The sequence below is a fragment of the Muntiacus reevesi genome, chromosome 4 (genome assembly GCF_963930625.1).
Source record: "Muntiacus reevesi chromosome 4, mMunRee1.1, whole genome shotgun sequence".
NCBI classification, from domain to species: Eukaryota; Metazoa; Chordata; class Mammalia; order Artiodactyla; family Cervidae; genus Muntiacus; species Muntiacus reevesi.
The window spans coordinates 89,295,104-89,315,582 of record NC_089252.1 but is presented as its reverse complement, the minus strand read 5'-3'; the positions used below and the strand labels follow the sequence as shown (position 1 = coordinate 89,315,582).

The 20,479-nt window shown below is 44.3% G+C and overlaps 1 protein-coding gene across 13 annotated transcripts in view; it reads right to left on the bottom strand.

Moving 5' to 3' along the window:
• Positions 1–20,479, bottom strand: part of FOXP1 (forkhead box P1) — a 613,036-nt gene that overhangs the window by 104,022 nt on the left and 488,535 nt on the right. Inside the window, exon 1 of one of the 13 annotated variants that reach the window (XM_065933294.1) lies at positions 1,669–1,796. The exons of the other annotated variants lie outside the window; for them this stretch is intronic. The gene's annotated coding sequence lies outside the window, so the exon portion shown is untranslated. Of the gene's footprint in view, positions 1–1,668; positions 1,797–20,479 lie in introns of those variants that run through there. 13 annotated transcript variants of the gene reach the window in all.

Genomic DNA, 20,479 nt, shown 5'->3' with positions numbered 1-20,479 from the left:
CTGTATTTTGGTTTCATTTTTACACACTTTTCACTGAAATGTGTCAAGCAGCTACAAAGAATCAAGTAAAATAGAATCAGACCTTTTTTCAATGTAAGTGAAGGGCATCAATTAGGAGAATGCGCTTCTGTCTGCATTCGCTTCATTTCATGAGGAGTCTTAACATTCGAGAGAGCCTTGTATTCTTTTAAACGACAGCAACAGCACAGATCCTAAACTAGAATCCTAATGTGATCATGTTTGAGGTTTCTGACAATGACATGCTAGCTTGAACACTTCACCACATAAACCACCTTTGACTGCACATTCCTCTTGGAAAATCTATTACAAACAAATGAACAACAAAAAGCAATAAAAGGTCGCTACTAAAATAAAAACTTCGCTCGATTTAAAGCAAAAAAAAAAAAAAAGCTCTTTTTAACACTGACTTCTTAATAAAATAAATGTAACTTATTTTTTCTTAAGCAGATTAGTCATTGATAGTATGATTCACATTTCCTGTTATCAGGCTTAATTTTTCCCCCAAATGTGTCACTTTCAGAATCTTGGAATCTATGGAAATTAGGTGATTTGCATTTTTAAATTGACTTGATTAGAACATTTGATCTGTGAGGACAAGAATATAAAATTAATAGATATTTTACTCTGAACCGGCAGGCCTTGAAGGAGTTAATCCCAAAGAGGAAGAGTCTATATGTACTTTGCTCTAAAACTTTACCACCCACTTCCTAAAGGTCCCCTCCTTCCCATCACGACACTTGGGGGTGGAGGCGGGGGCACCAGAAAGTCTCCTTTCCACTGACCGTCCTTCAGGCAGTTCTGACAGCTGAGTTTGCTACATTCAGAGACCGTTCAGATGGGAGCACCCCGTGGCAATTCCTCAGTCGGCTGCGCGTCCTAACCCAAACCCCACTCACTACTTAACCAGCAAAGTAATGCAACAGAGGCTCAAACTCCCAAACCTGCCGGGATACCCCTCCACCGGCCTGCCCATTCTGGCCTAGGGCTTTATTCGTCTCCCTTCCCCCCCGCCCGCCCCTTGACTGTGTGTGAACTCCTTGAATTTGAACGGCTAAGCTGAAAATAGCCTAGACAGATATAGAAACAAACTATCAGAAGCAAAGAAACATCCACACGGGTTACACTGAGAGGGAAGGCTCCCTGTATATTTCACACGCTCTGAAAGTGACATAAATCACACCCCAGAAACGTCCCCAGAAAGGAGTGATGGCGAGGGCTTTACCAAAGTGGCTGCCTGAAGGCCAGACCGGCAGAAAACGAGTCGCAAACGAAAAAAAAGAGCGAGTGAGAGCGCGAGAGCAAAACACAAGCAGGACTTCCTCCAACTCTCAACTACACCCCACCCATGAACATTAAAAAAAAAAAGGGAGAGCAAGAGAGAAGGGGGGGGGGGTGATCTCTCTCTTTCAGGACCCACAGGCCTGGAGCTGCTTCTTCCCACCCTTCCACTCCCTCCTCCGCCTCCACTTCCAGAGCGCAACTCCCACCCAAGTTGGTAAACAGCGATGGTTATTATTATTTTTTTCCAAAAGACTCAACTTAGAAACCCTCGGGCGCTCCTGCCTTCCCCAATGAGGCCCCAGGAAGCTGGCACCGCGGAGCCCGGGAAGGAGAGCAGAACGGCGAAGATCAATCATAGGGACCAACCTGACACTCTCCATGTAGCCGCCAGGCGCGCGGAGCCGGCTCGGGGCGCCCGCGCGGGCCGGGCGTGGGGTCCGGCGGCCTCGGCGTGCGGGCGGACTGCACGCGCGCAGGGGCGCTCCGGCTCGCGGGCTGACAAGACGCGCCGCGCCGCGCCCACCCGCCCCGCCCTGCTCCACCAATCACAACCCGCCTCTAAACACCCCGCGCCGCGCCGCGCCCCACACAATGGGCTCCGCGGCCCCGTGCCCCGCGCCCGCGCCCCCGGCCCCCTCCTCGCGGCAGGTGAAATCACTCTCTGCTGAAACCCGGCTTTTGTTTCGGGAGCAACTCCGCTTAATTGCTGTTAACCCTTTGACCCGCCTCTGGCTGACGTCTGGGAAGCCGGGCGCGGCGCGCGTCTCTCCCTCCGGCCGGGGCTGCCGGGTCGGGGCTTTTTGGTGGGGTGGCGTGTTTGTTTCCTCTTGGAAACTGACAAAGAGTTGTCCCGGCCTTTCAGAGCAACCCGAGCGGCAAAGCAGGGGAACTGGCGCGCCCGGGCGCACACCCCGACTGCTTGGAGCAACTGTTGAGAATCGGAAGGGGATGCGGGGCTCAAAGGCAGCGCCGGAGAACTTCCTCGAAAACGGCCTTTGCGGGAGAACTTTCGCTTCGCGCCCTGGGGTTAACCCGGCCTTGGCCTCTTTTTTTATCCACCCCCCTCCCTTTTCTTTCCTAGAGTCGGCTTCGCCAAAGTGTGCTTGTGCGCGCAGAGGAAAACTAACCCGACACGGGGGTTGGAATAAATAACAACCAACGTGCCTTGTCGCTGTACCAAGCTACTTCCCCTCTAGAACGACAGCTGCTGAAGCAAGCATCTGCCACTCGTTCGCTAAGAAATAATTCTCTAAATTCCTGTCTTATTTATCCAACAACAGCAACAACACTGGCTACTCTCAAGGAGCACTTGAAGATGACCTCTGTTAGAAATAGTCACTGCTCTTTAAAGCTGAATACAGTGTGAGAAAAGAAAAAAGTCACCAATATGCTCAACTTTTTTGGCTCAACTGGCCCGGTTTCAATGCCAGGTTAATTTAGTCACTTTCGGCAGCTCTAGAAATCACCTCTTTAATTTACCTTTGTTCAATTTAGAGAAGAACTTTTGGCCTATACTTACAAAACAAACAAGACTGTAACATTTTTATTTTTCTCAAAATATTCGAGGCAAAAAAGTGCTTGTGACATCAATGATTATGTGTTTTCCCTCAATTAAAAAAAAGGGGGGGGGGCGCCCACAAATCCTAACCCAGTAATTTCAGTTTAACTTGAAAGTATTTTTCCATTTGAGGTGTTACTATACACCAGAAAGCATATTGATAATATTTCCAATCAAGCAAATGTCTGAATTTCAATCAGGTCAGCTGGGGAGCAAGCAATTCCCCCCTTAATCTGGCAGCAAAAGAGACAAAAGCGCCAATTGACTGTCAACTTATGATCAGATGTTAAATGGGTGCAGCACAGACGTGCTCCACCCTAAAGTGTTTTTGTGTCAGATAACAAATTTATTAATGGGATTTTTCAGGTCACAAAAATGTGACCCCACCCTCTCATGAATATTCAACAGAGACCCAAGGGCGGTCTTTTTTGGGGAGAGGGGCCTTAAATCTGCCAGTGTACCATGAATCAGAAGAGTTCTGACTCTTAAAGAGACAAGGCCTTCAGTAGGGGCTGGCAGGGCCCCAAAGAGAGGAAATAAAAATATAGGAAGTTCTCTCCAACCAAGGCACAGTGAGAGAGGAGAAATACTCATTTCAAAATCCACATGTGATTTTTTTTCAATGGTATTAAAATTCATTAGCGATTTAATGTCTGTGAACAACATCAGGGTCCCCTTTAAAGAGGCAATTTTTTTTTTTTAAAGACAAATTCTTTAAGAGACATACATAAAACTCAAGGATGCTTTTACAAGTTGGACTCCCTTCTTGGCAGGTTAGTGTTTAAAAGCTGATTGTCTCCAGGAACATCCAAACAACAAACAAACAAACAACAAATATTACAGACGCTTGTGACCCAGCTGTGGAGACGAGCCTTGCACAAAATAATTAGAGAGTGATGCAACGTGGTGGTTACACAAGTACTAAATTGCATGACGGTGGCATTAAGCACCCTGAGACCACAGAGCAGGGGGAGACAGTGGAGCAGGAGAGGCTCAAAGGCCCCATGGGGAGGTGGTGTTTAGGGGACTGATGTCTGGGACAAGGGGGTAGGGACAGTATGAAGAGGGAAGTGGCTTAGCATACGCAGAGGCCACCTGGAGCCCTTCCCACCCTCTCTCCAAACATGACAGGGTGACTCAGAGACTACTTCTAGGCAAGGAAATGTACCATCAGAGATAAACCTGGACAAGCTTTATACGCCCAGGTCACTTCATTAATTCTGGGCTCTCAAGATCCATTTCCATCTGGTGCTGTCTAGCTGCCCCATGCCTGAGATTCTGTGAGAACTGGAGCTTTCCATGGCTGGAAAACAATAGAAATGTTAAAAGCTGCAGTGACTTAGGAGACTTAGTTAATGCCATTTATTTTATGACTGCCGGGTCATTCTGGAAAGGCTGGATCAGAAAGGCAAAAAAATGAAAATAATCAAAAATAAACCCAGTAGCATTTGCATGTTGGATTGGGGGAGTTTTAGAAGACTCAGAGGTTGAGGAGGGGGGCTTTAGAATGGGTTACTCTGCCACAGGGGCTCAATGAGCAGTCAAAACGTGAACAGAACTTGCAATCTCCATTTAAGGAGGAAGCTGCAGTTCTGAAAGGCAAAATGATTTTTTGTTTTTATTTTTTAAAGAATCAAAGATACCTAGCTCCACAGACCACAAGGGGAAACCAGACACTGAATAGTCCCAGAGAAAGAGAGGCCGTGATATTATAAAATGAACACCTGAGAGGGGTGGGGGAAGAGTTAATGTTTAAGGAAGAGTGAAGGAAATGCTAAATGCTGTACTTAAAAATATTTTTGATGCCACATCCTAACACCCACAACAGATACAGCCCTTGTTCAGACACCACATATTAAGAAACCTGTCAGTTGCTAAATGAGTCCATTGTGCAGCTGGCTGTGTACTTAAGGACAGATTACTGTGATCCCACACCAAACTCTAACCACCAAATAACACACCTGGGACTCAAATCATGTATTATATTTGGTTCTGTGAGCCTTAGCCTTGAACGCAGAAGAAAGTGAAAGGTTTTACTGCCCATTCAGAGCTGAGAATGGAGAGCAGCGGTACTGAAGGGTCAGAAGCGGCGTCTCGTCAGGACGTCACTCCCAGGTTCTGATGGATGGCACGGGGCGGAGGAAGCAGCAGCCCCACTGCCAGGCCCACGTGGTCCTGAGCTCCAACTGAGGCCCTGCTTTGCCAGAGACTGCTTGGCAATAATCAGAAAAAGGCCATGTTACTGGACACTGGCTCACACATTTCTAGCAACATTGAGAGCAAGACACCTCCTCAGATCAAGTCAGTTATCCCTATCAGGTTCTCATAGGAACTATCGCCAGACAGTCACTCTGCCAGAGGGAGTAAAATAAAAATTGATGAATAATTTGATGGGTTGGAAAAAAAAAATCAACTTTTTCTTGGCCACACCACCCAGCATGTGGGATCTTAGTTTCCCAGCTAGGGATCGAACCCATACCTTCCGTGGGAGAAACGAGACGTCCTATCCATTGGACAGCCAGGGAGTTCTGAGGGGCCAACATCTTAATTCCCCATCTTCTTCCAGACAACCCTTGCTTGAACACTTATTTCCTTTTTCTTTTCCAGTTACTTTCATGGAGCACCCAGAACATACTCAGAGATGACAGAACTTAAAGAAACTGAACTGACTGATTCTGCTGCTATAGGAGAAAATGCGAAAACAACAGGAATACAGAATTGAATGCCCTCGCTCCAGGAAGGGCTTCCTGACCTGCCCAGGGAAGAGAAGTCTCTCCAGAGGAGCCCGGGTTTAGTATTTCTCATGTCTCCAAAGACGGCCAACTGTCAGCCAATTAGAGAAACTAAATTGCAACAGCCATGCCTGATTCCTGAGATTTGGGCATTTGTCTCCAAGGACCTGCCGTTCCTTCTTGATTTAAGTGGTGCTTTTACTTAAAAATATAAATTAATACATCATCCATCTGAAGGGAGCAAAGGTGGTTAGCTCCATATTGATATTGTTTATGTCATTGTCATGTCTGTATGGACAATGAAAGCAATTATATTTTCTTCTGCTCTCACTTGGCCAAGGGAAAAGACAGTGAGTTCTCACTCTTGCATAGGAGTTTAAATTTCTCTCCCTGACATCCTCTAAATTGCCATGAGCATCTCCATTTAATGCAACATTTTATTATGCAATTGTTCCTAGTTAATTTCCTAGATACACACCCTGACATGTCAACATCCAGGTAACTTAGGAATATGATGAGTACATAAGGTATAGAAAACATTTATCACCCTCTCAAAAAAAAAAAAAAAAATCCCTCACTTGAAATGTAAAGATATTCATAAATTGTCACTGGTAAACAAAATCATGTCTGGAAAAGAAAAATGGCCAACATCTATTGCAAACTCTGCATCTGATTGACAGCAACAAATCAATCTCTTTCATTTGTGCTCAAACTATAATATAATCTCTTGTTTTAATCAAATGTACAATGTATCTGGACAGCTTCCCTGGTGGCTCAGTGGTAAAGAATCTGCCTGCCAAAGCAGGAGACACTGGTTCAGTCCTTGGGTTGGGAAGATCTCCTGGAGGAGGAAATGGCAACTCACTCCAGTAGTCTTGCCTGGAAAATGTCATGGACAGAGGAACCTGGTGGGCTATGGTCCATGGGGTCACAGAAGAGGTGGATGCAACTTAGCAATTAAACAACAAAAAAACAATGTATTACTGGACTGCTTCTACCATAGGATTGGAACTGATTACACCAAGGTGCACAGAAGTCTCAAAAAGGGGTATGTTTCAGGGCAGGAGGGCATTTCCCAAAGAGCTTCATCCTCCAGGCATCAGGAAGGAAGAATCACTATCACCATCAAGCAAGGATCCTTATTTCCCCTCCCAAGAGTGACAGTGCTGATGACACCCACATGAACACTCTCGATTTTAGGCATAAGCAGAACTGGGTCACTGAACGGGAAAAGAAGAGATGGCTCTTGGGCGAGAAGATGACATTTGAATATTTTTTTATACGTTTCATTATGTAGAAATCGCTGAGTATCATTTTAAGGCACTGGCCACCTCTAGGCAGGAAAGTCAGTTTTTCCGGAGACCCGAGGTGCGCAGCAGGCCTGCAGAGAGCCAGAGGGAGCATGTTCCATCCTGCCCTCTGAACAATGCTCGCAGGCCTCCCTCCCAGGTCACGCCACCCTCCTGTGACCCTAGGCTGGCACACCCTCCTGTCCAAACCTTCTTTACGTCTGCCCTCTGCTGGTAAGCTTGCCAGGACCAGGATATTTTTGACTACCTCAACTTCTTTCAAAGACAACTTTTAAAAGCTGGAGAGAGAAAGGCCATGTAATGAACTATTAACTGGAATATATAAATTAAAATATTTTTTTTAAAAAAATGGGGAGGAGGGGGCGCCATGGGTGAAATATGGCACTTCTAATGTAAAAATGCACATCCGTCTACTCTATTGCCGGCTGGCTCGGAGCACAGGAGTGCCAAACTCTATATTTTAGCTCGCCTAAGAGAACAACCTGTATTACTGCCAGGCATCTTGCCTTCTCTTTCGCTCCCTCTCCGGGGAGAGGTATGTCAATGCATTTTCAATAAAACACCTTCTTAGCAGTAAAGGGCCACTGTTCCCACGTCAGTGGTCCCCAAGGTTTCATGATACAGTATATTTAGCTGGCTCACGGCTCAACTTTTCCTCTGGCATTCATAAGACTCATATAAAAGGTAGGGGGGCAGGGGAAAGGGAAAAGAAGAACCTCTGTGTCTCTCCTTTGTTTAAGTAAGACAACAGTTAACCCTGAGATTGATGAGCTGGCACGAGTGCCCCCCAAACAACGGACGTGCTCTCAGGCCCGATCCCCACGACAGGTGCGCTGGGGTGCGCGCCAGGCAGGCAGGGAGGAGGGCTCTGGGCATTGGGAGAGCTTCTGCGGCAGCGAGCAAGGCTTGAACGAGGCAACTCCTGTCAGTATCAACGGGAAGCACGAGGCCTTATAAATCCCTGCATCCCATTTCAAAAATATATCTCCAGGATGGGCAGATGCAGCTTAGCAGTTGCAACCTCGGAAGCATTCAGGAAGTAGCGCTCTTGACGGCGCTTTAGATGCCGAGTAAATGCTCTTAAAAAGAACACCCAGTCCAGCCGACGATAAATCTTACACCGGGGAAGCCTGCGCAGGGCTGTGGAATCCCCTCCAAAGATAATTACCTTCCACACTGTGTGGCATAGAAACGGCTACACAGAAAACCTTTTCTGGGGCCCGAGAGCTCTCTAAGGCTTTTCTTTCCTTAATAGTCACTGATTACACACACACAGGTGCACATACACAACTCTACCTTTAATAGAAACCATATAAAAATCCAAAGATTTGTCTCCTCTCCTAGAGGAAAGTGATGAGGCCAGTTCTTGGCAGGGGCAGGGATGGAAGAGGGAGATTGGGAAGAGAGGAGATGTGCAAGGGTTCAGGGGCAGAGGATGAGGCACAACATTAAGGGCCAAGTCCTTTGGCATCCACTTCCCACTCTCTGAAGGTTCATGGAGTTCCCCAAACAATTTCAAACTGGGGCCCTCACAATAGGCCCCTCAAGAGGTAAGCAAACCTCTTCCAGTCCAGAGCAGCCTCAAGTGGTCTATTTAAGCCTGAGATGATGCAGGACTATTAGACAGGACACTGGGGTCTACTAAAGACTTTGCATGAGCTCATGTGCAATCCTGGGCACATGAGCTCACCTCTATGAGGCTTCACATTTCACCTAAACAAAAAGGAAGATGGCTAAGATACTCTCCATGTTTTCTTTAGTAACAAAAACAACAACAGCGATTGCAACTAACTACTCATTATGTGTCCGGTACACATTTTAGCCTAGCAGAGGACTAATTTCTGGGTGCTTTTTAGCTTACAATTAATGTCATAAATAAAACTACCAAGGATATAGTTTAAAAATATAAACAGGATCTGAGAGCTCTGGACTCTTGGACACTGTCATGTCAACAGAAAAGCAGGGAACAAACGGAGGGCAAAGATGTTTTTTTGGAAAACAGCTCAAAAGCTCTTCTCTGACCCTCTCTAGGTCACAAACCCTGTGAAACACCAACTCGTGGCCCACTCAGTAAGTCACTAACAAGCTTTAGGACTTGCTGAATTAAGTTGGGGCCTCACAGGATGGGGCTAAAACCACCTGACTTTCACACATGTTTATGTCTTCTGTCCTTGTGACTTTTTTCCTCTTCTTTAACCATCAAAGCTGTCTCTTTGCATTACGCCTGCTCCCATCAAAACTATTTGCTGAATTTCTGGTCCAACCTCACAAGCTATTCACCTGCTTCTCTTTGCTTTGTAAGAGAAAGGAGACAGGAAAGCATTGTGTGAGAGGTAAACTACTGGTGAGGACTGGCATCTCCATCTCAGGTTGAAGCCACAGGTAAAGTTTGGGCTGGATGAAAAAAGAAATTTGCAAGGAAGCATAGCATCACAGAAATGTTGGATTCCTTTTGAGATCTAGTAAGTCTCATCTTAAGAAAATGCATACAGAAGAGCATACAGTCCAGCCAGCAAGCCCATTACTTATTTTTTAGTGTTTTAAATGGCATTTCATTCCTCGTGAGGGAAAGCGATAGAGAAGCAGGAAGCTTTCAGGTCATATAGAACTTTGTTCTTTTCAGACAAATAAGGTATTGTGTGTTTGAACAATAGGAGGAATGTCTAATTGATCTTAATTAAATTCAGTGATGTCCAATTTTTGAGATGGGTCAGGACACATCTATGTAATGTCACAACCCAACAGGCCAGACCTCTGAAATCAGGGAGCTCTGTGGCGCGCTGTTTTCTGACACTCTTTCTTATCCATTCTCTATCACATTGCCCTACCGACTTGTTCTGCCCTCCAGCTTTCTTCTCTCTGCCTCATGCTACTCCTGACTGCTTCCCGGTTTGGCTCATACTCCTTTGCTCCAGCCAGCCTTCTGAAGTGGCGGGGTCCCACCGTATACTCCCTCACCATAGCCATGATTACCTACCAAACAGGAATCCTATTATATACATATACCACTGCATATGGAGGAGCTTCTCTGGAATTTGCAGTGTGAAAGATGTGGGTTTGAATCCAATCTTCTCTACTAACCAGCAAGCTAGGTAAATCACAAAAGCCCATTTTGTGTGTATTTCCTCACCTGTAAAGTGGGAGCAATTCTCTGTCTCACAGTGGTTGTTTCTTTTAGTATTTTCTGAGGTGGGAAGGTGTCTGTTTTTAAACTCGGTTTCCCTATCCGAGAGCACTGGTGTGGGTCTTTGATCTGATGCCTGGAGAGCACTTGGCCACAAGTGTCTGGCCTCTCTGATGGTAGCACGTGTCAGGGGACTTGTCTGAGGTCACCGGGCTGGTGGATGAAAGAGGTGGGGTGTGACTTTCCCCTCTAGAGCTCAGCCCTGCATTAGAGAGCTTCTGGCTTCCTGGTTACAGAGCTCAGGTGACTTTGAGATAAGAGCTAAGAAAACAAAACCCAAAGCCAGTCATGATCAAGGAGGTGCTGGGAATGGTGTAAATAGCCTACCAGTTACAAATTAGGAGGTACAGACCAGGGCCTTGGAACAGGGGTTGACAAATGAAGGGAAAATGAGGAAAGGGCGGTGCCTAGTAACAGGACGGCCAAGAAATAGAGCAAATATTTAATGAGAGGTCATGATGAGTTTGGCACTTTCCATAATATCTCTTAATGCTTAAAACACCCCTATGAAAGAGGTTATTGTGCCCACTTAACAGATGAAGAAACTGAGGCTCTCAGTTAATATCTCACAGCTGAAAGGGGAGTGGGGCTTGAGGGACTCCAAAACAAGGCTTCTGTACCATATGCCAAGCTGGAGCCCAGGCTGGGGTCTAGAACTAGGTGTGGAAGAACAGAGGGGGGTCCAATTCTACTCACTTGGAAAACTCATGTGACCAAGAGTCACTGACCGGTCAGCATGAATGGAACGTGAAATCATACAAAGGTAAAATTCTGACACCCTCTTTGTTCTTCTGTGGGTTCACAGTGACAACCTCAGCCGAGCACATGAAGGTGAACCTGGCCCCGAGTCTGCTGGTGGCCAAAGCCAGGCCGGGAGGAGAGGCAGTGGGAAAAGGGCCCGTGCTTCCTCTTGAGTTACTTCTTGATTAGAGAGCTCCTCACACTGCCACCTCCACTGCTGAGAAGAGAGACGCAGACGAACAGGCAGGCGCTTTCCTCTTCATCTTTTCTGAGGTGTCACTGGGCAGAAGCCAGTGTGCCAGCAGTCCTAGCCCGGATGGTACCCGAGCTCTCCTGGCATCAGTGTCTTGGATGGAAAGACGGAACAGCGCTGTGTTGGGGCTTATGTTGCCCCTGGTCGTAAAGGCCCCCAGACACCTTCCCATGGAAGGCTTCTCATGCTGGCTGCACCACTTCCTGACTGTACGTTCGGTAAATTTTTCATGCCTAAGTGCCTCAGTTTCTACATCTATAAAAGGATCTAAGCCTAGTACTTCCCCCAGAGGGTTAGGATCAAATGAGTTAAAATGGGTCAATGCCTGGCATAATGGAAGCACTTAAATGTGTCCTAATACCATTTTTACTGTTACTACAAACTGCTTTTCCTTCAACCTCTTCCTTTTGCTATAATGAAATATCAGAAGACAAAATGGTTTTTCACTCTTGTTGACTTATTTTTCTGTGATGGAGGTAGTATCGATCCTAAGTCCAAAATTTAACTAAGCAGTAGCTGATTCATCCAGTGAACCTCAACAGTGGGAGAAGACACTTGGTCATCTTATTTTGTTTTTAAATTCAAGGTCATGAGGCAACTCCTCTTCTAGCTTCAGGTTGCCCAGTAGGCCAGAACCGCCAGCCAGGTCATCACTTGGGTTTGTGATCACGAGTCTGGTGATTTCTTAAATGAATTCTCAAGGATCCACTGGGAACATCAAAGGAGGGATCTGCCCTGAGTGCTGAGAACACACAGGCTGGCCAACAGGAGGCACAATTAACGGAACCCTCTGCCTATGTCTGGATAATATTTTGCTACTCTGGTCTCTGGGAAAGAAAGCGTTTGGTAGAAACCTGGCCACCATGGCCCCAGAGAGGACTTGGCTTACACCCAAATGATGCTCTTTGACCTAATGAGCTAATTTCAAGCTTCTTTTCAAAGCTTCCATCATCTATACTACCCAAGGCAAGGAGCAGAAGTCTCTTGGTGCTCTCAGAGTGCACGGCATGGCATCAGCCATCATTTGAACATTTGAGGAATGGAAAAAAGAAAGACACACACAGGTGTAGGGGGCAGAGAAAGGGGCTCCCTCCTTGGCTTTAGGGAATAACAGGGCTTTTCAAATAAGATAAGGGTTATGCTGCAAATTTAAGGATAATGGTGTGACGGGCGGGCAAGTAGGAAGGATATATCAACTACTGGAAAGAGTGTATACACATATCAACACGGGAGAAAGCAAGAACCAGTAACACCGAGGAACTGGGAGGTCCTTAAGCAAGGCTGGCACAAATATAATTCCTGCTGTATCTCCCTTTCTTCGGTATTGAAGGGCTTTTCTTCTTTTTCCCAATTTTGCCCTTATTTCCCGTCTGAAAAACACTTCAATTTTGTGATGGAGTGACCTCACATACAAATAATAATTATAATAATAATAATTTATATAGAACAATCAATGATCAATCAGACTCTTTGAAAGTTTAAAAAAGACAAACTGAAGAGAAACTATGATTCCAGGATTACACAAACTACTTTACATTTTATAGCTGAATAAATTCGAGTCACTAAGTTCAATACAACTGTACCTACAACAATACAACTGAAGGTAGACAGTGATTCATATTTTTTTAAAAATCATCCATCTTCCATTTGTCTTGCTAAGTTCGTCATATGAAAAGAATCCTGAATGGAGATAAGGCTGGAAGGGCGGGAAAAGTGATTTCCTGAGCTGCTGCCAACGCCAGACACCCTGAAAAGGATGTTCGTTGCTCAAGGCTTCCCTTCATTTGGCTCTGCTTCTGGAGGCTCTTGCCTGACGCAGGAAAAAGCTGAGAGAAAGACCTCAGCTTACACGTCACTGGGGCCATGGAGCAGTCACACATACTGGCAACTTAACCTTTCCCTTCAGAAGCAGAAGACCCAGTGCTGGCAAGACCTTATTTTTCTTTGGTCGCCTGGATTCCGGGAATTGCGCACTTAGGGACCAAGTTCATCTCTAGGGATGATTCAGTTTAACCCTGCATCATCATGACTTTGCCCCGTCCTGTCCTTCCCCTTAAAGTGCTTCCCAGGTGGCGCTAGTGGTAAAGAACTTGCCGACCAAAGCAGGGGACCCAAGAGACGGAGGTTGGATCCCTGGGTGGGGAAGATCCCCTGGAGCAGGGAATGGCAACGCACTCCAGTATTCTTGTCTGCAGAATTCCATGGACAGAGGAGCCTGGCGGGCTACAGTCCCTGGGGCCGGACACAACTGAGCGCACACGCACACACGTACAAGGCCTTCTGCTCTGGTCTGCCCTGGCTGCCTTCAGAGGTAGCATCCAGAAATAAGCGCAGCAGGCCAAGTGTCCTCTGTCCCTCAAGGAGGACAGAGCCTCAAGTTAATTCTTCACTGTGCTCTGAAGGCGGCCAAGGGTCCTTGGCGCCCCCGCCCCACCTCCCCAGAGCACACTTGGGTCCTCCTGGTTTTACAGTCATCCCCTGCCCGACTGTGACATTAGCCACTGATCAGTGAGTGCTCCCTACTCTGCACTTGGGCAGGGGAATGGGCTGTGCCTTTATTCCCATGAAAGATCTTTTTCCTTTTGATCCAAAATTTCAGCCTGCCGAGACTTTAGAAAACTGCAATTCTTCTGTTCAGAATATTAACTCTGCCTTAATTGTCTTCCACACACTCAATTTTTGTTATCTCTAAATTCATAGAATTGCCTCATCTCAGATGTAGGGTGGTCAGTTTTCTAAACGTGTGCATTCCAGTATTTCACAACATCTAAACTGGAGTTGCTGCTGTTATTATTTGACAACTACCAAGATCAGTTTCACACTCGGGGTCATGCATATTTAGCTGTGGGCTCAGCATGTTCCAGACTGAGCACCATATCAGACAATGTCAGTGTCGCCCCCTCCTGTCACCTTCACGTGGCACCTAACAGGGTGTCTGCATCTTAGTAGGTGCTTCACAGGCAAATGGTTTTCAATGCATAAGTCAACAAATATTTAATTTATGCCACAATCCATTGAAGAGATGCTATGATTAATCTACACTTAACAGATGGGGAAACTGAGTTCTAGAGAGTTAAGTAAATCACTCAGATTTAAGCACCCTGTTACCTAAAACCAGCATTTAAAAATAATACCTCGAAGCATTAAAAAACTTGTGAAAGACACTCTAATTGCTCATTTCAGAGCAAGACACCCCACACTGGGTCTTGTGCCTCTTTTTCTTGTGTCTCAGTGGTGCACGTTGTGGCGGGAGTGGGGGGCGCGGGGCGGCGGTGATCACACCTCCTGATCACCTCTCCCACCAGCTTTCTTTTTCTCTTTTCTGCAGAAACAGACGTGGCTACAGAAATTTCCAAATTAAAACTTGGCAATGCTTTCTATACTCTTGTTTCCTAAACCTATAAATCAAAAGTGTCTAAACAGGTCATAAATGTACCTCGGCAATATAATGGGAAAAGTTCTGATTTATGGTGCCGGTGGAATAATTTTAAATAATTACATAAGAGTTTTGAAAAATGCAATTAGCACCTTTAAAAGTTTTTTGAAATGAAAATGAATCTCTGGAGATGACTGTTACCATACATAAAGATAGCCAGTTAAAAAATAAAAATAAAGCTACAAGATGCAACCGTGTCAAAACTATCCTATGGAGACAGGGCATAGGAGCTTTTATTTACAGTGAGAATTCACCAGCATGATCACATCAATACATGTTTGAACCCTGCCACCTTATCACACACTAGCAACACAATTAGCCTTTGTCATTACCGAGCATCAAAATTAAATCACCAAGCAAGCATCGTGTTGCTACTCAGCCCCAGCTGATGCCTCTCTCCCTCTGCACTGGTTTGACACATCCTACCACACTGTCCTTTGGAACACTTCACATCCTCCTACCTGCTCCTGCAAATCTGGCCAATGTTCTTTCCTTCCTCTTTCTCTTCATTTGTGATTCATCTCCTCCTTCAAAAACCAACCTTCCACAGATGAAGTCACTCCAAACATCTTTTCTTAACCCTAACTTCCCGGGTAACAAAGAACACCCTATCTCTGAATTTCCTCCTTTAGGCTTACCACCAAGCAGTAGTAGCTATAGTTTTTGGCTAACAATCCTCCCACCTCGTCCCTCACTCAATATTCTTCACTTTGACCCATCTCATAACACCCTGTCTGAAGCCTTGACCCCCATGCTCCACTCTGGAAGTGGCAACAGAAGGCCATTTCAGACAAACCTGTCTTTTGAATCAAGTATCCACTGCTTAACGCTCCCTGGTATTTCTTTCTAGATTTATCTTGGATTAGGAAACTAAACGAAATTGAAGCAGACCTTGACTTTCCTCAGGGTTCTTTCAGATTCAGTGGTCCAAAGTATCTCCCTAGTTCTTTCAATCACCGGGCGTAGCACACTCAGCAGCTACACAGAGAGAAACTCTCAGCCACGTCCCGGCCACGAGAGTGAGAAAAAAAGACTTAGAATCATAGAAACTTTGACCTGGAACAGACTGAGAGATCATTTTAATCTCACCCCCTCATTTTCCAGATGAGAAAACTCATGCCCAGGAAGGAAAAATGACTAGCCAAAGGTCATGCATCTGAGTGGTTACTGGCAGAACCGACACCAGAACCGAAAACTTTTGACTGCTAATTAAGCATTCTTTCCATTGCCTCATACCACCTGGCAGGGAGATGCATGAGGAACCACCGAAACTGAAAAAAATCAGCCTCCAACACAACACTCTTTTCTGATCGGGGGACAGTGGTCTCTCTGTATTTATTGGAATGACCAGTACTTTTTAATTTTAACTACAAATTATGAATGAAAAATAAACAATCATTACCATCCAAAGGCACAGGAAATCAAGACAAGTTCCACTGTTACCACCTAAAATTCACACAACTCTACTTGACCATTAATCTAGAGCTGAGCTAAAAGAGGAGATACTGGTCACATGTGGCTATTTGTTTAAATCAATTACAATAAAATAAAATTAAAAATTCAGTTCCTTGGTAACGTCAAGCCTCTTGTGAAGTATGTAATAGAGAATATGATTAGAAATTACCACATTGGACAGCAAAGATACAGAATATTTCTATCACTGTAGAAAATTCTATCAGACAATGCTGATAGTCTAGAACATACCAGTCTACGAGATGAGTATAATATGGAAAACATGATACTGATGAATTCTAAGTTTGAAATATAGCCTTTTTTTTCCAGCACAAAGGGACTTGATAAAATATTCTAGGTTTTTGGTTTCTGATGGAAACTGAATCCTAGGAAATTAATTTACATGGCTCTCCCAAGCTTTACAAGCAGTTAGTCACAGGGTTGGGATTGAGTGTCAAGTTGCCCAACTCTTAAGGAAGTGATTTTTTTCCATTAAACTTGCTGACTGGCTGAAACTAACAATATGGTATGCCTCACCCTCTTTAAGATGATATGGGATAAAATATCTATGCAGCATCCACTCCTCTCTCTTTTCAAAGGACGGCTGAGGTACAACAACTTAAGACATAATGATTCTGGATCTATGTGGTTTTAATGGAGCCAATCTATCCAGGGTAATCTGAAGGTGAGCAGAGGCCTCACCAGTGTCCAGTGAATCAGCATATTCCCGACCCCTGGACCATAGTAATCAGTTCACGCAGAGATGACTCAAGTCATTCGGTCAATTCAGAGACTTGTTGGAATTACTGGGCAAGAGATACTGATTTTCTGCAGGGGCTGCTAAACTGTAAATATGTCAGTCTGGGGCTCCTACAAGCCATCTTGTCTCAGCGGAGGGAGAATCTAACAAAGCATGAAGCCAACATAAAAAGAAAGCAGAACAAAAAATGGAGATAGACCAAGTCCTGGTGACATTATTTGAGTGCCCAGCCCCAGCTGTGTCTGAGGCCAGGCTAAACCTTGAACTTTCAAGTTCTGTGGGCCAAGAGACTTTCCCCCTGTTGCCAGCCAGTCTAAGTTGGGTTTTAACATTTGCACATGACTAATACAGGTACTTCTTTCCTCAAGGAGATTAAGAAGCAATCATATTAATATCTCCAATCAACCTTGAAAAGCACAGCAAGAGGGAAACACCAAATTATAAAGCACATGATGGCAGCAGCAAATCTTGGTTCATGTGATGCCATTCTGGGAGGGATTCCCCACGTCAACCCCAAGTACACTCAAATTGTCCCAGCCATGGATCAATCACTAAGTTTCAATTCACCATATGTGCACTTTTCTTTCAATCACCCAAATTTACAAGTTTCTTATCAGGTGGGCCTGCCACTTCACTTTAAAATTCAATAAAGTGTCTTCTATTCATAAGCCCTGGGAATTTCTTCAAGACATTTTACCATATTTAAAAAAAAAAAAAAAAGAAAAAAAACAAAGAAACCCCCATCCCCCACCCCACCCCACCAAGGTCTCATGATGAAAGTATAATTCAGACTTCTTGGTCCAATGGGTTTTCACTCAAAACTCTTTTACTGTCCTTTCCCACAAACCCTGCAATGGCTCCTCAGGCCTGAATTCAACATTAAAGTTTCTCTTTTTTTCTAGGTCCAGTGTGCCAAACTAGGACAACCATATTTTGTAGAGTCTGGCAATAAATGATTTAGGAAGCCTATCAACAACTACTTTAGTATCATCCACATACAGTTGACCCTCCTTATCCACAGGTTCCTCATCTTCAGATTCAACCAAGCATCAGTAGAAAATATTAAGGAAAAAAATTCTAGAAAGTTCCAAAAAAGCAAAACATGAATTTGCCACATGCACACAACTAGTTACATGGCATTTACATTGTATTTTACAACTATTTTCATAGCATTGACAATGTATTAGGTATTAATCTAGACATGGCTTAAAGTATACAGGAGGATGTGAGTAGGTTATATGCAAATACTACATTTTACATAAGCGACTCGAATATCCTCGGACTTTGGTATCCAAAGGGTCTTAGAATCAATCCTCAATGGAAACTGAGTGAGGATTGTATTTTGGGAGATGTATTCTGTCTTCATGGGGCCCATTTCACAATGTCCACTGTGTAAGTTATAATGTTTGCAATCAGCTTCTGAGACCAGGCACATATTAAGAGGATAGGTTTTTATACATTAATCTCCCCTTAAATAATGTTAATTTTAAAAGGCTTACCATTCTCCCTGATAAAGTGATGTTTAAAAAATTAATCAGTTTGAATATATGAGTTTCAGGCATAAAATAGTTGTTCTCCATTAGTGGTTTATTTATTTCATTTAATGATCCTTCTGTTCAGCTTATCAACAGCTTATAGCTACTTTTTTTTCCCTTCAATCCAGCATCTTCACTTAACCTTATTAATATCTGGCATTCAAAATTCCATTTGTTTTCCTATTATTATCAAATTCTAGCCAAAGATGAATGAGGTTCTATGGTTTAAGGTTTTTTACCAATAATATTAATAACAACCTGGTGTCTTAAAATCATCATAACCAAGTTCATCGAGTTCTGATGATATCACCGGTATCTTTTGTTAAGCGTGTGTCACATGCTAGGTGTCTCAGGCTGGATGCTTCCTGTTCCAATTTTCAAATGGTCCTTACCTTAAGCTTGTGAGATGAGCATCATCTATAGCCATTTCATTGACCCACGATCAAAAGTGAAAGTTTAGGATTATGCTCAAGATCCCAGTGGCAGGTCAGGATTCAGACCTGTGCCTCTAAATCCAGACTAATTATTTTGATTGCGCAGCCAACAATTCTAAATTTTGAACTAAAATATCAGTTTGAAATTATTCATAACTATATTCTTTGCCACCTTAAACCTGAAATCATATCTCATGTTGGCATTTGGCCTTTCCCATTGTCTGTCCCTGGGCAAGGGGGCAAAAAGTGGTCTCTGCTCTCTCTGACTCTGCCCAGCAGTTACAGTTTACCCACAGAGGATGGTTGGTTAATTCCATATTGAAGAGATATGTGAGTTTTGCCTAGAAGAGAATCTTCTAATTCTTCATGTGACAACGTAAACTACTGATGTTGTTATTACACAATTTACTGAGAAAAAAGTATGTAAAGGAACACTTTTAATAAGTGTCATGCTAATTTTATCTTTGGAGAACATGGAATCGTTGTTGCGTTTTCTAATCTTTACCATCTCTAGCTGGTCAAGAGATAAGAGCTGCAATCATAGACCAGAGAAGCCATCTCCAACTTCACCATCAGTCACTGAGAGGTACATTTGACAAAGCCCAAATCTAATGAGAGGCAGGGATTGAAATCCTGAGTTCTGTCTTGCCAGATACTTTCCAAGAATGCCTCTCTTCTAAATCGTGAGCGATATCTAATGTGACCCTGGGCTGCCAACTCCTGCCCCAGAACAAAGCAGATAACCAACTGATGTAAGATGAAAAGCTATTTGCTTGATCTACCCCTTGCTTCCACTCTGGTCTACTTTCAAATGTAACACATTCAGCTGAAATTATAGGCTACCTCTCCATCCGGCACTGGGGCATGGAATCGATATATGCACAAGCACGGAGCATAAACATTACAGAAAAATAATGACTTTGGAAGCACCGGGCATCCTACCCCAACACAAGCTACATGTGTGTTCACAGATGGAAACGAACGGCTGTTTACCCTGAAGGGCCCATAAGAAAAATGCAGTCACCTTTACAGTAAAATGTAACTTAACTATTCAACATGCAAGAAACTGAAAAAGAGCCAGGAATGAAATCCAACAAAGAGAGCTTCTAGTTCCTTGGGTTTCTTAGGGAGAGTTCAAGCCACTCAAGAGCCATGCAGGCCCCTCATAACTGAACTGTACGGGCGATGTGATCCCAACACCAAGGCGGGGACGGTTCACAGGCTCAGTTCTCTGCTGCATGGGTCAGGGAAGGGAGTCTGTGTGACCCTTATCCCGCCTCACTCAGGAGGCACGTTTCACAAAGCCCGAGTCTAATGGTGACTAATTGAACACAAGAAACAATACAGGTTTTTGTCTGGCAAAGGGTTATGCAACAGAGTAATGTCAACAGGCTCCAGCCACACCAGAGCACTTCTGACCATTTCCCGGATGCAACAAATAAGGGCACACATTCCTTGTTGGCGGCTCACACAACGACAACAAAAGCCATCCCAAACTTCCTGTTGAGAGATGCCAGCAGGTATTGACACAAGCTTAAGAGTGTCTTTCTGAGACTTCTGTGGTTTAGCACTTTGTCAAAACAGGATACTATTTAAATTAAAAATTTACTGATTCAAGTTCAGAAAAACCCTGCTTTGCTGTTTTTATAACCAAATTCGTGGGTGGGGAAACTTTGACCTTTATTTTTTCTTTTCTTTTATGCCACCTTATATGGGGCTGAGAAGGTGCTATATTTAGCAAGCTAGTTTTGAGAAATAAGGTGTCTAAGCAAGATGACTATC